The 14,706-nt window shown below is 45.8% G+C and overlaps 1 protein-coding gene and 1 long non-coding RNA gene across 3 annotated transcripts in view; both read right to left on the bottom strand.

The window, feature by feature from the left end:
* LOC132464546 (protein-glutamine gamma-glutamyltransferase 2-like) overlaps positions 1 to 14,706 on the bottom strand; it is a 53,606-nt gene that overhangs the window by 14,285 nt on the left and 24,615 nt on the right. The gene's annotated exons all lie outside the window — the stretch shown is intronic.
* On the bottom strand, positions 10,834 to 14,156 carry LOC132464545 (uncharacterized). The gene is made up of 3 exons (XR_009527287.1): positions 13,749 to 14,156; positions 12,168 to 12,907; positions 10,834 to 10,857 (listed from the first exon to the last, which is right to left on the bottom strand). It is a non-coding gene; the product is annotated as an uncharacterized LOC132464545 (long non-coding RNA).

Below are 14,706 nucleotides of genomic sequence, written 5' to 3' on the forward strand. Positions count from 1 at the left end.
TCACTTTCAATGTCTGATTTTGAGGAGAGGTGGCTACCCAGATATGGAAAGTGGTCCACATTCACAAGGCATTCATTTGCAATTGTTATTGTCGGCGGAGGTGCAAAGGTGTCTGGTGGGGGCTGGTGGAGAACCAGGGTCTTTTTGATGTTCAGGATCAGTCCAAGGAGCTTGTAAGCCCTAGCAAAAAAATTCAATGTGATCTGTAGATCTTCTTCTGTGTGGGCCACAATAGCATTGTCATCTGCATATTGCAGATGACAATGCAGAACAAATTGCGTTTGTTCTGCAGAAAAACTTGACACCGGTGGGTCGATTGTTACCAATGAGGTGGAGGATGGCTGCTATAAAGACTGTGAAGAGGGCGGGGGAAATAATGCAGACTCCAGTTTCAACCTTAAAGGTTCAGTCTCAGAGCCATTGCAGAGGACAGCTGCTGACATATTGTCATGGAGGAGTCTCAGGATCCTAATATACTTTTCTAGGCAGCCACACTACACAGCAGCAGTTGTTGTCCATCGAGACCGATGATGACGTCCATACTCTGAGGGGCAGACGGTTGTAGGGCATCCTTGTGACATGCCCCAGCCAACGCAGTCGGTGCCGAGTGATTGTGGCCTCAATACTTTTGCAGCCTGTCCTCCCAAGGATCTCAGTGTACGGCACTCGGTCACATCAAGTGATTCCTAGGATGCGCTGCAGACAGCGGATATTAAACTGTTCCAGGGACTTGATGTGGCGGCTGTAAGTAACCCAGGCTTCACAGCTGTAGAGGATGTTGGTGATGCAGATTGCAGTAGGGCCGAGATCGTTTATTGGCCTGTGGCATGTGCCACCACGACCACTGACATACCATGGCATATGCCGTTCAGGAACGGTAACTGCCATTCAGGTGGAAGGGCATATGCCATTCTGGAACGGTAACTGCCATTCCCAACAATGGTATGTGACACCAGCACGGCCCGCCTCCTCCGTATAATTTCAAGACAAGTATTACCGTAAATGTAAAGCTATATATATTCGGTCTTTATTGACAGTATATCACAACATAACGGCTTAAATAAAGGGATTTATACGTTTCTCTCGTCCGTGCTGTTGTTAGGATATTTGCGACCTGTTTGTTGTTGCTTTGAAATGACAGATGCTTTTGAAAACAGCCGGACTTGCTCCGGTGATGGTAGTTAGCCTAGTCACCTAAACAAGTCTGTTTAGGTGGCTATAGAGCTATAGGCTGTGTCCCAATTCAGGGGACGCATCCTTCGAAGGGTGCATTCGAAGGGCGATTGCGTCACTGCGACGCGTCAAGGGCTGTCCCATTTCGAAGACTCCTTCAAATGCGGCCGACAAATGCAGCCTTCTTTTCCCGGATTTGAAGGATACATGTATCCTTCACGGCCCAACGTATCCCAAGATTCATTGCGCGTTGGATTTTTTTCAGTCAGAGAGAGCGGAAGCGGCAGTTGCAGCAAATTACATTATTCAATGACAAAACTATGTAAAAAGTTCTATTGTGCTATTATTTTTCTCATTGATATTCTTCATAATTCCCGAGATATTCAACTTTATTCACCGAAAATTACCATTCAACTCATTCATAGTTCATTCTACAGACTTCATTCTACCTTCAAAATTTTCAGCAGATGTCCTAGATTCAGGGTATTGATTTTTCAACGTGCAGCTTCAGCAGTAGAGCGGAGCATTTCAGCGTTAGCATTCACACCGCAATACCTTCAGGGATTGCAATTCTAGTTTAAATTTGTAACTTTATTGTCAAAGTTCAATTTCATTAACACGAGCCATATAACGTTAAACGAATTAACGTTATATTTTAAAAAATTATTATATAACCGAATCAGAATCAGAATCAGTATCGGAAAACTTCATTGATCCCGGGGGGAAATTGTTTTGTTCCAGGTGCTCCGTACAAATAGAAATTAAGCATAGAAGATAAGATTATAAAAAATAGAAAATTATGAATAAAATACAATAAAATAAAAGTAAGAATAAAGTAAGAAGTGGACATCTAAGTGAAAGTGGACATCTCTGAAAACGGCTCCATATTTCTCCTCCGCCGTCCGGTTTGAACCGCAGCTGTCAGGGTTGCTAGGTGACAGGTGCGGCGCGTCATCACGCAAGGTAAAGGGTGTTAACGGCTTGTTACGCAAACTTGAAATGCTCCGTAGGACAGACAGTCTCATTAAAAACGTTAGTTCGGCCTTCGGTCCGGCCTTCACGGTCTACGATGGCCAGACCTTCATAGACCGCGTCCTTCGAAGGATGCGTCCCCCCTATTCTTACTCTATGGCAGCCATCTTAGCTACGTAGCGGAAGAGGCGGAGCCAGGCTGAGCCAACGTCTGCGCATTTTCTTTAATAGGTCCATGCATTTTCCAGATAGCCTGCATCAATGGAGTCATTTTGTAGTTTTAATAGCTTTTTATAACTACTATGTGTTAAGAGTTCATCGTTCAAAGCAGGATGTTTATTGCGGGGGAGGAGCCGCGGCGGCAGTTGCAATCGTAGTTTCCGGTTAGTGCACCACAGAGTAGTCGAGAGGCAGGTCCCTATATCTACCATGGGGTGGCACTGTAGCCTATTGCTAGACAATCATCCATTTTTCCACTCTTGTTTTATCAAGCCGTCCAAGTAGCGTAGCCTATATACCCTACTGTATGACAGCCTCTGCTCATAACTATTCAATACGCCAAATATTAAGTTTTGCAAATGTTCTTATTGGTGTTTAACCAAAAAATGTAAGTAGGTCTACAGGTTCCTATCATTAAACACTGATCCAGTGTCATAAACCTTTCTAACACAGAAGTCCCACGATCTGTCGATGAGTGGGTGAAGAACCGGGGTTTAGGTAGGGCAGGATGATGACCGGAGATGGATGGCAGGTGTGCGTGTCCAACAGGTGTAGAGCCGCGGAAAACTAGGGATCGTCTTGCCCAACAGACGGAGCAGAGCTTCCGCTGGGTACGGACGAGGCCGTAACAGATTCAGACAAACTTATGTATCCCAAGAAGGGCAATTCATTATCCAGTTCATACACGTGCCACAAAAAACGTAAAAAATGTGTCAGCACAAGGTTCATAAAGGGAGGTTTGTTTAAAGGAATGTAATAGTTATTTATGACTACTGCCAGCTTTATAGCCTATATGCGGAAGGAGCGACTGACTAAGTGTAGACTAATGATTGATACAATGGCATTAGATCGTGTCAAAGACACTCTTTTTGGTTGCCTTGTAGGAAACCTTGCTTGCTTCCATGGTATTACCAGGTTCCATTTGTAATAGATTATTCCCTTTTCCCAACACAAACTTGTACCATGTATGTTCTGCAACGTTACTAAGTAAAACATGAGAATTTACCCACTAAGTAAGCTGAAACTGTAGTGTAAAAGGAAGCCTTGTTTGTTTCCATGGTATTATCAGGCTCTTACCATATAAATTGTAACTGGTTATTCCCTTTTCAATGCAATCAACACAAACTTGTACCATGTTCTGCAACGTTGTTCACCAGTAGTTAAGCACCTTAATTAGTTATAAAACCCCAAACCACTGTTGATGAAAGGCATATTAAAATTAAACAAAATCAAAGGCTTATCTTTCAAACAATGCATATCTCAAAAACAGGCACTGAACACTGAAAGTATAGGACAAAAAAAGAGCCGTCCACATCAACTCAATTTAAATGTTACTGATGGTGTTTTGATAAAACACATGACAGTGTTATGCCAAGTGACCAAAATGAAGACTGCTTCAACCTCTACAATTTGAATAAGTGGCGAATGCCATGCAGCAATCTGCCTATGGGAGCATCTTTGTGGTCATTCGCAAACCAATGAGTCCACTCGATGAATGAGAGACAGCTCTTTAGTGTCCTCTCTGTGCGGTATCCCTGAAGTCTCCGCACCTGGGAATTGTAGGCTGACCAAGCCCTGACCAGGTACCTCCAAATCTCCCCTTCCATACTGTAATAAAGAATCAGACGACAAGAAAATAAACATTAGGACTGTCAATTAATGAACATTTCTAGAACATGTAAAACTCAAAGATTATCTTGTTTATCAGTTAAGAAAGGATACTGGTCCTCTGGCCATTGTGTTTGGTCATATTGAAAAGAAAAAAAGGCATAGCCATAAATAGTTAATAGGACGGGAGGGGACAGGCTGCGACTGGTAAGTCTTCAGACATCAAGTCCAACTCGCCAGCCGGCGAGAGGAAATCCAACCACGCCGCTTTAAAGAACATGTCTATATTCTTAAGCCGTAAAAGGGGTCCCGGACTCCAGCACAGAGTTGCCGAGTGAGCCCCTGGACATGTCTAACATGTAAAAACGGACAAAGGGGCTGGGGGAAGACCAAGACGCAGCCGCGCAGATGTCTTCCACCGAAACGCCCCTGAGTAGAGCCGTTGAAGAGGCCACGCTCCGTGTGGAGTGAGCTTTAACGCCCAACGGTGGCGCCAAGCCCTGCCGAGAGTAGGCTAAGCAAACACCCTCACATACCCAGCGAGAAAACCGCTGAGTGCAGCCAGCAACTATTTAAATTGTTATATCATGTATTGATAAAGATATAGGTATAGATATAATTACTCTAATATACTATATATATTAATTACTAAATTAATTAATAACTATAATTCAAGCAGTTCTCCCATGCAAACGTATACATTTACAGTTACACATTTACATTGAAATAAATAGAATAACGAAAAACGTGTTAACCATCAACCCCTATATATGCAACATTTGCAACAGAAAAGAACTTGCCGCTTATTTTTCTGTGTGAAACTGAAAGTGTTTCGACATCTCGCCAAACAGTAATGTAATAGTCAGCAACAATCAAAAGAGCGTGGTGCGGGGGGAGATCTGACCGAGATGTGACACAAGTTGCTCAAAGGATTTGTGTCCTAAAAAAGTTCAAGTTGAGGGTGAAGGAGGAAGAGGTATTTATCTTCATCTGGTCACATGATATATAATTTAGAATTCACTCCCACACCAACAGCTGCAGAGTATGGCTTACATTCTACTAGCCTACTTATTCTAATATTACGGAATACAATCCTACTCAACGTATGTTGAAGACAGGGGAAGAGGGGGAAAAAACGCCCAACGGTGGCGCCAAGCCCTGCCGAGAGTAGGCTAAGCAAACACCCTCACATACCCAGCGAGAAAACCGCTGCTTAGAGAGAGCGCGGCCCCTGCTAGCGTCGCTATAACACACAAACAACTGTTGTGTGGAGCGGAACGCGGCCGAGCGATTCACGTACATAGCCAGCGCCCGCACCGGGCACAGGAGATGCAACTCCGCCTCCGCCTCACTAGAGGCGGAGTTGCATCTTAAGCACAATATCCCTCGACCGAAAATAACTATTAATGTTCTCCGGGAGGAACGCAGGATTAGGTCTGCGCAACGCGAAGGAGCTGTCCTCGTTTAGCAACAAGCAACTCGGGCTGACAGACAGAGCGGTTAGCTCACCGGCCCGCTTGGCAGAAAGCAAGGCCAACAAGAGTGCCGTCTTAAAGGACAGGGCATCCAAGGGGGCCTGAGAAAGAGGCTCGAAAGGATCCCTGGACAATCCGCGCAACACGGTGGGGAGATCCCAGCGTGGTGTAAGCACGCGTGAAAACAGGCCTAACCCATCTAGCCCCACGCAAGAACCACTTGACCAGTGGATGGCTGAAGATCGGTCCACCATCACAGCCTGCATGGCCAGCCGAAACGGCTGCCGCATAGACCTTGATAGTGGAGAAGGCCAAACCTTTTTCCAATAAGTTTTGCAGAAACGAAAGCACGCTTCCCACCTCGCATCGAGATGGGACAGCGTGGTTCCTCTCACACCAATTAGAGAAGGCGCACCACTTCGCCGCATAGAGGGAAGAAGTAGAAGGCGCACGAGCGCTCTGAATAGTGTTGATAACCGTCTCAGGCAAACCTTTGCCCTGCAGGATCAACCTCTCAGGAGCCAAACCAACAGCCGTCCCGAGACATCGGACGGGTGGTGCACCGTCCCGTGGGCCTGTGAAAGCGCATCCGGCCTGAACGGTACCGGCCACGGCGCCGACCACGAGAGCGCGGCCAGCTCTGGAAAACACAGAGCTGAACGGTTCTCCGGGGCCAATAATATCAGGGACAGTCTCTCCTGTCTGACCCGTTCCAGAAGAGGAAGGATCAGCTGGAGCGGGGGAAACGCATACAAGAGAGCCCGCGGCCAAGGTGTGTGTGCCCACGCATCCACCCCCAACGGGGGAAGATCCCGAGGGCTGAGGGAGAACCACCACCTGCAGTGCGTGTTCTCCCTGGACGCGAAGAGGTCCACCTGCGCTGTCCCGAACCTCTGCCAGATCAGTCTGACAATGTCGGGATGTAACCGCCACTCGTCTCGGCGGGGACCGCCTCGAGACATGAGGTCCGCCCCAAAGTTCTGGGCGCCCGCGATATGCAGGGCTCTCAGACTGAGGAGATACTGATGAGCCCAAAGCCAGAGCTCGACCGCCTTTCAGTGGAGAGCAGGGGAGCGGACTCCCCCCTGTCTGTTGATGTACGCCGCCGCCGACACGCTGTCTGTCCTGATCAGAACGTGGCGGCCGCGCACCAGGTGAAAGAAATGCAACAGCACTTTCCTCACAGCGTCGAGCTCCAACACATTTATGTGTGCTATAGGGGGCGTGCGCCACTCGTCTCCGACCGAGTGAGAGAGGCACGTTCCTCCCCAACCCGTCAACGAGGCGTCCGTGAAGACCACTACGTAGGACGCCACCCTGCCCAGGGGAACACCCCTGAGAAGGGCGGAGGGTCTTTTCCAATATTCCAGGTCTGGCGACACCGAACGGGGAACGACCACCATGCGCCCTAACAGGCGCATGGTGGACAGTGCGGTCACGTTTCGGCGAACGCAAAAAACGGGAGAGCGCCGACAGGATGGCGTCTCGCCGAGGAGGCGAAAGCATCGCAGTCATGGCGGCTGAGTCTAGGCAAAGCCCCGAGTAGACTGTCTGCCGGCTGGGGAGCGGGGAGCTCTTCTCCCAGTTGATGGCAAAACCCAGGAAGGAGAGATGGTTTATCACCAACATGGTGTCCCTTCTCGCGGTCTCTTCCGAGTTGCTCAGAATAAGCAGGTCGTCTAGGTAGAAGAGAATCCTCTGTCCCTGACGCCTGAGCGGTTCCAACGCCGTCTCCACACACTTCGAGAAGGTGCGCGGAGCCAGGGAATAGCCGAACGGCAGACACTGGTACTCGTACGCCATCCCCATAAAGGCAAAGCGGAGAAACTTCCTGTGCGCCTGCCGAACAGGGACGTGGAAGTAAGCATCCTTGAGATCCAGGGATGTGAACCAAACGCCCTCTCTCACACACCGGAACAACGCTCCGACAGTGAGCATTCTGAACTTCCTCGTGGCAATGAATCTGTTGAACACGTGAAGATCCAGAATAGGTCTCTTTTCCCCTGACTTCTTGGAAACCAGGAAGTAGCGGGAATAAAACCCTAGGTGAGTCTCGTGGGGGGGAACGACAGTGATGGCCCCCTTCTCCAAGAGATGGGCCACCTCTAATGCCAGAGCCCTGCACGCAGCCGGGTCCCGTAGCGTGGTCTCCACCAACCCCATAAAGTGTGGGGGACGACGCTTGAACTGTATGGGATGGCCCCATCTCAACGTGGTGTCCAACCACGATGGCAGAACGCACCGCTCTTGCCAACACGCATAGCGGTCGGAGAGAGGGCGAGCCGACAGCTGAGGAAGACCGTCCAGGAATAACCTGTATTCCTCTGCCCCTACCGCCTCCACATTGCGTGTGAACCAAGGGGGGCTTCCCATGAAAGGGAGGAGGCACAGCGAGCGTAGGAGACGTACCAGAACCAGCCGCTGTAAAAACAACGAGCTGTCTAGACGTCGCGCTGGTGCCCGCTGAACAGGGAGCGAGCCGTCCGGCCGCCGCACCTGTGCGCATGCGCTGTCCGCAGGCTGTAGCCACAGCGCGCGGACCCGTCTCCTCACCTATAATGTGGGGAACCAGGAGACCGCTACAAGCGGCCGTATCCACGGGCTCGTGCAACGAGTCTCTGATCCGTCCACGAGGCTCCAAAGGATGCCGCTTTTTAGAAGCAGATGAACCAAAGGCCATGTGAACACGCCGTCCGACCGCCACCCTACAGCCACCGGGCTGAGGGGGGGAAAGAGGCAACATGGAGGAACGCACCACAAGCGTAGGACGCAGGTGGCCTGAGGAATATCGCTCTTTAGGTACCATGTACTGCCGTTCGGCCGAACGGTCTTTACTTTTTTTCTTTAATAGGGAAAGAAAAAGTAGGAGCAAGCTTCCGGAACTTCGCGGTCCGTGGCGCTGCTCTACCCGTCTGCGGCAGCTGCGGCTGCTGCAGCACCGGGGCTGGAGTCGGAGGCGGCCCCCTGGAACGCTGGGACCGGCCCGGACCCCTCCCGGCCTGCTGGTGGGAGGAGCCCGTGAGAATCGCCCCGAACCGGGAACGATTCTCACGGACTGACTGCTGGTGCACGAGCACCTCGGAGAACCGGAGACCAAATAACCGTTTGTGAAACCTCCCCTACCTTTAAAACCCGCTCTCAATTCTTGCTCTCATCATTTTATGAGATTTAAGATTTACACCCTGCCTCAATAATATAAATGTACTGCACAATGAGTGGCGTCAGAAATACAATTTTCTTTTACCATTTTTTTATAAATCTGGTAAGGCTAGATTTATAAAAGGTCAAAAAGCCAGGGGCTGAAAACACTGAGGATGAAGACAAGCCTGCCTTATCCCTACCTAAGCCGACCCCTCAGTAACAGATCAAATAAATAGGCATTTGGTTCCATCTTAGATATTTACCAATCATTTCCTTGTTTACTCCTCGATCATTATCTACCTTGTCTTTTCACATATTCAGCCTTATGTTATTGGCTTTGTTACGTATTTTAAGAACCTGAGCTGCCCCCACATAGCACCAAGGAAGCAGGACCAAACATATAAGCCCTAAATATTATACATTGCCACAAGGGGAGCAGGACCTTATTGAAGGCTGCAATAGCTGCTCCAACCACACAGAAGGCTGCACCTTTAGATAGGTGAAGCCGAGGCTAATACGTCACATAGGCCACGCCCACTTCACCCTATCAATCTCAAAAAGGTTCAAAGGTTTTTATTCGCCATTTGTGCATAAACCAGACAGTTCAAACACATTGGAATTCTTGTGCAGGGCTTCCCAAGTCAAGTACAGTATTAATACAGAGAGAGAGATCGAGAGAGCGAGAGAGCGCAGCACAATAAATAGTAATAATAAAAAATATAAAAAGTTTTAAAAATTGAGATAAGGACAAATTGCATGTTGTGCATTGCATTTCAGTTCAATCTCGACAGAGAAGTTGGACTTCAGAATCTTCTAGCTGCTACCAGACAAAGGGTTAATGTTTTTGATCAGCAGGGAGACGCTCAGCACGTGTTCAACACGCTTCCACCTCCTTTTGCTCCGTAGTTACCATACCGAAATACTTTAACAAATAAAGTGTGTTAAAAGCTATCCTGGATTGGAACCCTTTCTTGGAAGAACTCTGCAGCTTCATAGTCCTATGATTGATATCGTCAGATCAGATTCACCAGTAAGGATGCTTAAGCTGCTCAGCTGTCCCAATTCCCCAAAACAAAATCTGTAAAGATGAAGTATCTTTATTCAATTCAATTAAATTTTATTTGTATAGCCCTTAATCACCATTACAGTCTCAAAGGGCTTAACAGGCCAAATATTTGTGACACCCCCCTTTACCCATGCCCCCACACGGGCAAGAAAAAACTCCCTTGAATCAGCAAGGAAGAAATCTTGAGAAGAAACGCAGTGGAGGGGATCCCTTCTTCCAGGGATGGTCAGGAGTGCAATGGGTGCCACAATTGACCCAAGAACCCATGCAACACTGTATGGCACCCCACCTGAAGTCCTCAAGGAATAAAACACAGATGCAGGGGAAAAGAGATGCCTTTAAAGAAACAAAGTGGAGCGACCCAGGGACAAGTCTGGTTTGGGTTTAAGATTAAGGATGGTTAACTTTTATTATTGGTGTTTGTTTAAGTTTAGGCATTAGTGATTGTATTAAAGATTGTTTAGTTATTAGAGATGCTTAGTTAGATTGTCAAGTTTAGGTACCAGGTTAAGCATTTGGGCTTTTAAGTTAGATGGTCAAATTTGGGTATTAGGTTAGGTTGAGGTAAGCGAGTTTAGGCCTTTGAGATGTTTAGTTAGATGGTTCAGTTTAGGTACTAGGTTAAGGTAAGAGTTTAGGTGTTTGAGCTCTTCAGTTAGATGGTTAAGTTTGGGTATTAGGTTAGGTTGAGGTAAGCGAGTTTAGGCCTTTGAGACGTTTAGTTAAATGGTTCGGTTTAGGTACTCGGTTAAGGTAAGAGAGTTTAGGCATTTGAGATCTTTAGTTAGATGGTTAAGTTTGGGTATTAGGTTGGCTTTTTGTTTTGTTAGACAAGTTACTTTAGGCATTTTATGTGTTTCAATTTAGGACATTTGAAAGAAAGATTAGAAAGATTGTTAAGCTCAGGTTTGCTCCAGCTTTGTCCCTTTAGTCGCTCCCTTAGAAAGAGGGTTACAAGGTAACTGGGTTAGAAATACAATAGTTGGGGTCACAGAAATAGAATGTATAAATCATTGAGCATGCTTTTCCTACAACATGGTGTGAATTACAGTACTTTTTTTTAAAGTTAAAATGGTAAAGTGGTAACAGTATGGTGTGTAGGAGGCAGGAGGAGTTGTAGGAGTTGTTGAGCTCCGAGTGGTTATGTCTGGGGTAGATTGGATTGTAGGTGTAGCCAGGGATCAACTGTTCGGTCATCATACTCTGAAATAAATTGAAGGCACAAAGTAAAGTCCGTCTCACAGTGTGCTGGCAGATTTAGAAGACATTTTGATCACCAAACGTGAAGGCCAATCAAAGACACAAATGCAGCAACAACACCATCTGGCATCAAACATAGGTCATTACATTCAGTAATTTAGGTTGGATTTTATATTGATTTACAGGAGAGAAAAGGCTTCAAGTCATTACGGCAACAACATCAAAATCGTCAGTGCTGGATTACCATCTTTCATCAATAAATGTATGTATAATTGATACAAGTCAGTTGAGCTATTCCCAGGGAGTCTTCAACGTTTTCATGAAACAACTGCAAATGTCCACGTACACATCGATTCAATGGCCGAAGCATGTCATGTCCCAGTACGATAGGTGGCATGGCACCCATTTCAATCACCTTTTTTAAATAAATCAGTTTCTAGTCTTCCTCCCATCCATAAACTGTAAATTGTGCACGTATTGTAACTGGTACATCATGGTGAGTTTCCTCGTCAGTCCAAAAGTGTGTCTTGCTCCTGGACCTCTCCATCGTGTTTGCCGATTGACAGTGACAACACCATGACTATTGTCTCCTTCTATTTCCTGCTCTGGGAAAAAATCTCCAGCATGCGCAGAACGCATAACCCTGATTGAACGTACATGCACGATTAATGAGACCATCAATCGAATAATCTAGAGGTCTTAATCCGACGATGAGAAACCCGATCCGGTCTGATTTTAGTCAGACTAAAGTGTATACATGCATCTTAAAAATACAATCACAGTGAGACTAACCCAATAATTTGGTTCTCGAGTGTCATGTAAACACAAGTCTCGCTGGTGATTACATGTTTAGATGGATTGAACCAAAAGGACACCGCCTGAGAACAATCACAAAGGAACCGCACTGCACATATTCCGTCTTATACGGCACAGAATAAAACCATATGGCAAAGAATTAAAATCGTACAGTGCATAGAATTGCACAGAATTTAAATCGCAGTGCATAGAATTGCAAAGACTTAAAATTGTATAGTGCATAGAATAGCAAATAAATAAAATCGTATAGTGAATAGAATTGCAAAGAATTAAAATTGTATAGTGCATAGAATTGCAAAGAATTAAAATTGTATAGTGCATCAACATCAAAACCACATTAAAATAGTCAGTGCTGGATTACCATCTTTCATCAATAAATGTATACAAGTCAGTTCAGCTATTCCCAGTCTTCAAAAATTTTATTAAAATCGGGAGGGATTATGTGATTGCCATTTGGTCCATTTAAGAATGAAGGAACCATTTATCAAAGTTCTCACCTGGGTCTCTCCACCATGGCAACTGCACAGCCATCTGCTCTTCCATCGTGACCTGAAAAAAACAGTAATTTGTTGATCCCAAGTGGAAATTAGTCATAGCAAGAAGGGCAAAAAATATACACCAAGGGTAGGTATAAAAATTATACAAAGGATGGAAGCAAGCATTGTGTGACCGGAAGAGCAATTATTAATTTGTACGATTCTTAAGCATTAGCCAATATCAGTTTGACTAAGCGAAAAAAATAAATCAAAAGCACACACTATGAGAGCATTATTTTGAGATGGTATCGATGGATTAATTTTATACAATGGCCCCAACCAAGTGTAAATGTATCCAACAGTGGCATTGTCAGGATGCACTGAAAGCTTCCCGAAATGTTAGCGTTGGGTTTGACAGGTTACAACATTAAGACGTTGGGGATACGGTACCGCTGCTGGGAGTTGATCCCCCTAGCATCTTAACAGGTCATCCGTTTCATGTACCATCTCTCGAATAAATATCACGCACCTCTCTACCATAGGAAATAATAATAATAATAATACATTTAATTTAGAGGCGCCTTTCAAGACACCCAAGGTCAGCTTACAGAGCATATAGTCATCATAAATCGTTTAAAAAACAAAACCCTTTCCTGGACGAGGAGCTGGTTGGTCTTGACACCTCCCGCTGACCGCCACCGCAGGGACCTCCGACTGCGTCGCCTCAGTCCCTTCAGGAACACACGTGACCCTTTGGCACACTGGACATTTGTTTTCTCCCCATTAATGCAGTCCAACACTAGCCTGGCTCCGCCCGCCTAAGTACTTCCGCTCAATTTGAATTTCCCTTCGGTACTAGGTCTGGACCTGCTGTATGTAATTTGGTTTTCTGGTGCCGCCACAGCGGCCGCCAATCAGCGAACAGAGGGCGTGTCTGAGAACAATGACGATAAAGTCGTACGCTAGTTTGAGTTGTTGTAGGTCGGTAGTTGATTTACAATGTGCAATTTTTCCCTGATAAATTAAATTCGACGAACAAAACCTGCAGCTGTCGTTGACGGACATTTTCGTGCAGACGCGCAAGGTGTTTGGTTTGTGTACAACCTGCGCGTGATTCCCGGCGCATGACATACGTCACAACCAAACGTTAGCGATTGGTTATGGCAGATCCAGAGTGGCACTGGGCAGATCCAATCATTTTAAACTTCAACAGACACCCGCCTTCAAGTGAGTTAACGTTTGTCAATTGATTAGGTCCAGACTCTCTGTACAAATGAAATGAAGTACGAGAGTCTGGTAGAACCAGGCTAGTCCAACACTTCACTCAGATGTCAATAGGGTATTTTATATGCACTTTTAAAGCACAGTACATAGTGGGCTGTTTTGATAGAACTAATTACAATAGTCATTACTCCCAAACCCAAAAGCCAGCCACATGTAATACACATCCTGACTAGTCCTAGTGGCCGAGAATGCTTTCTTAACAGCCAGTCAGAATGAACACATCTGTATGGATTACTTTAGATCTGTACGATGAGTCGCTGACCGTGTCATTCTAAACAATCCAAGCAAGCCATCAATATGTGTATTCCATTGTCTTACCCTTCAGCATCTGCAGAGCTGCACCATTCCTGGTCTTCCCTCCACCTACAGCTTCCAGCGCCAGTCCTGAATTTGACAAACGCTGTAGAACACTGATCTTGAAATAAATGTACAGGGGCAAACCCACCCCTGAACAAAAATAATTCAATTCTTTCATGGTTCAAACGTTCATAAATAATTGTCAATGCTTAAATTCCTTGCAAATAAGTAATATAAAGGACAGCATGAGGCATATCTAGCAAGATGATTATGGTACAGTGAGAACCATATGTTTTTATAGAGCAAATAATTTAACTCAAGTAAATTGCCATAGAAAGTGATAAACCTTACTTGCCTCCATTGCTGAAGTTCGTACATATCTGGGAATGGACTTTGTGAAATTTGACAAAATATTGAAATGGAAAATTTGTCAAAATATTGAAACGAAAAATTTGTCAAAAATTTAAATTTGCAGTACAAATCTGAATTTGCCGGTGTTGATGTTCATAGGACCAAGTGCAAGTACTAAAAATCGCTAGGCTAACCCATTCCCCGTATACAGCAGCTATAGCTAGCTAATGCAGATGCTAGACAATCAAGTAATATGAATAAATACAACACACAGGTTAGCTACCAGGCGAAAGGCTCCCAACACAGTTGTGTTGGAGCAAACTACCTTCCAGGCTACCAGGTGAAACGCTCCCAACACAGTTGCGTTGGAGCAACTAGCTTCCAGGCTACCAGGTGAAACGCTCCCAACACAGTTGCGTTGGAGCAAACTAGCTTCCAGGCTACCAGGTGAAACGCTCCCAACACAATTGCATTTGCTGTACAGTCAGTATGTTTACATACACATCTTATAGCCATAGGTCGACTATACTCCCCAATTGGCCAACTGCAATTGTCCGAGTACATATTTCAGATTATATTGCACAGAATAAAACCACATTGCAAAGAATTGAAATCTTAGTGCATAGAA

Source organism: Gadus macrocephalus, chromosome 9, assembly GCF_031168955.1.
Source record: "Gadus macrocephalus chromosome 9, ASM3116895v1".
NCBI classification, from domain to species: domain Eukaryota; kingdom Metazoa; phylum Chordata; class Actinopteri; order Gadiformes; family Gadidae; genus Gadus; species Gadus macrocephalus.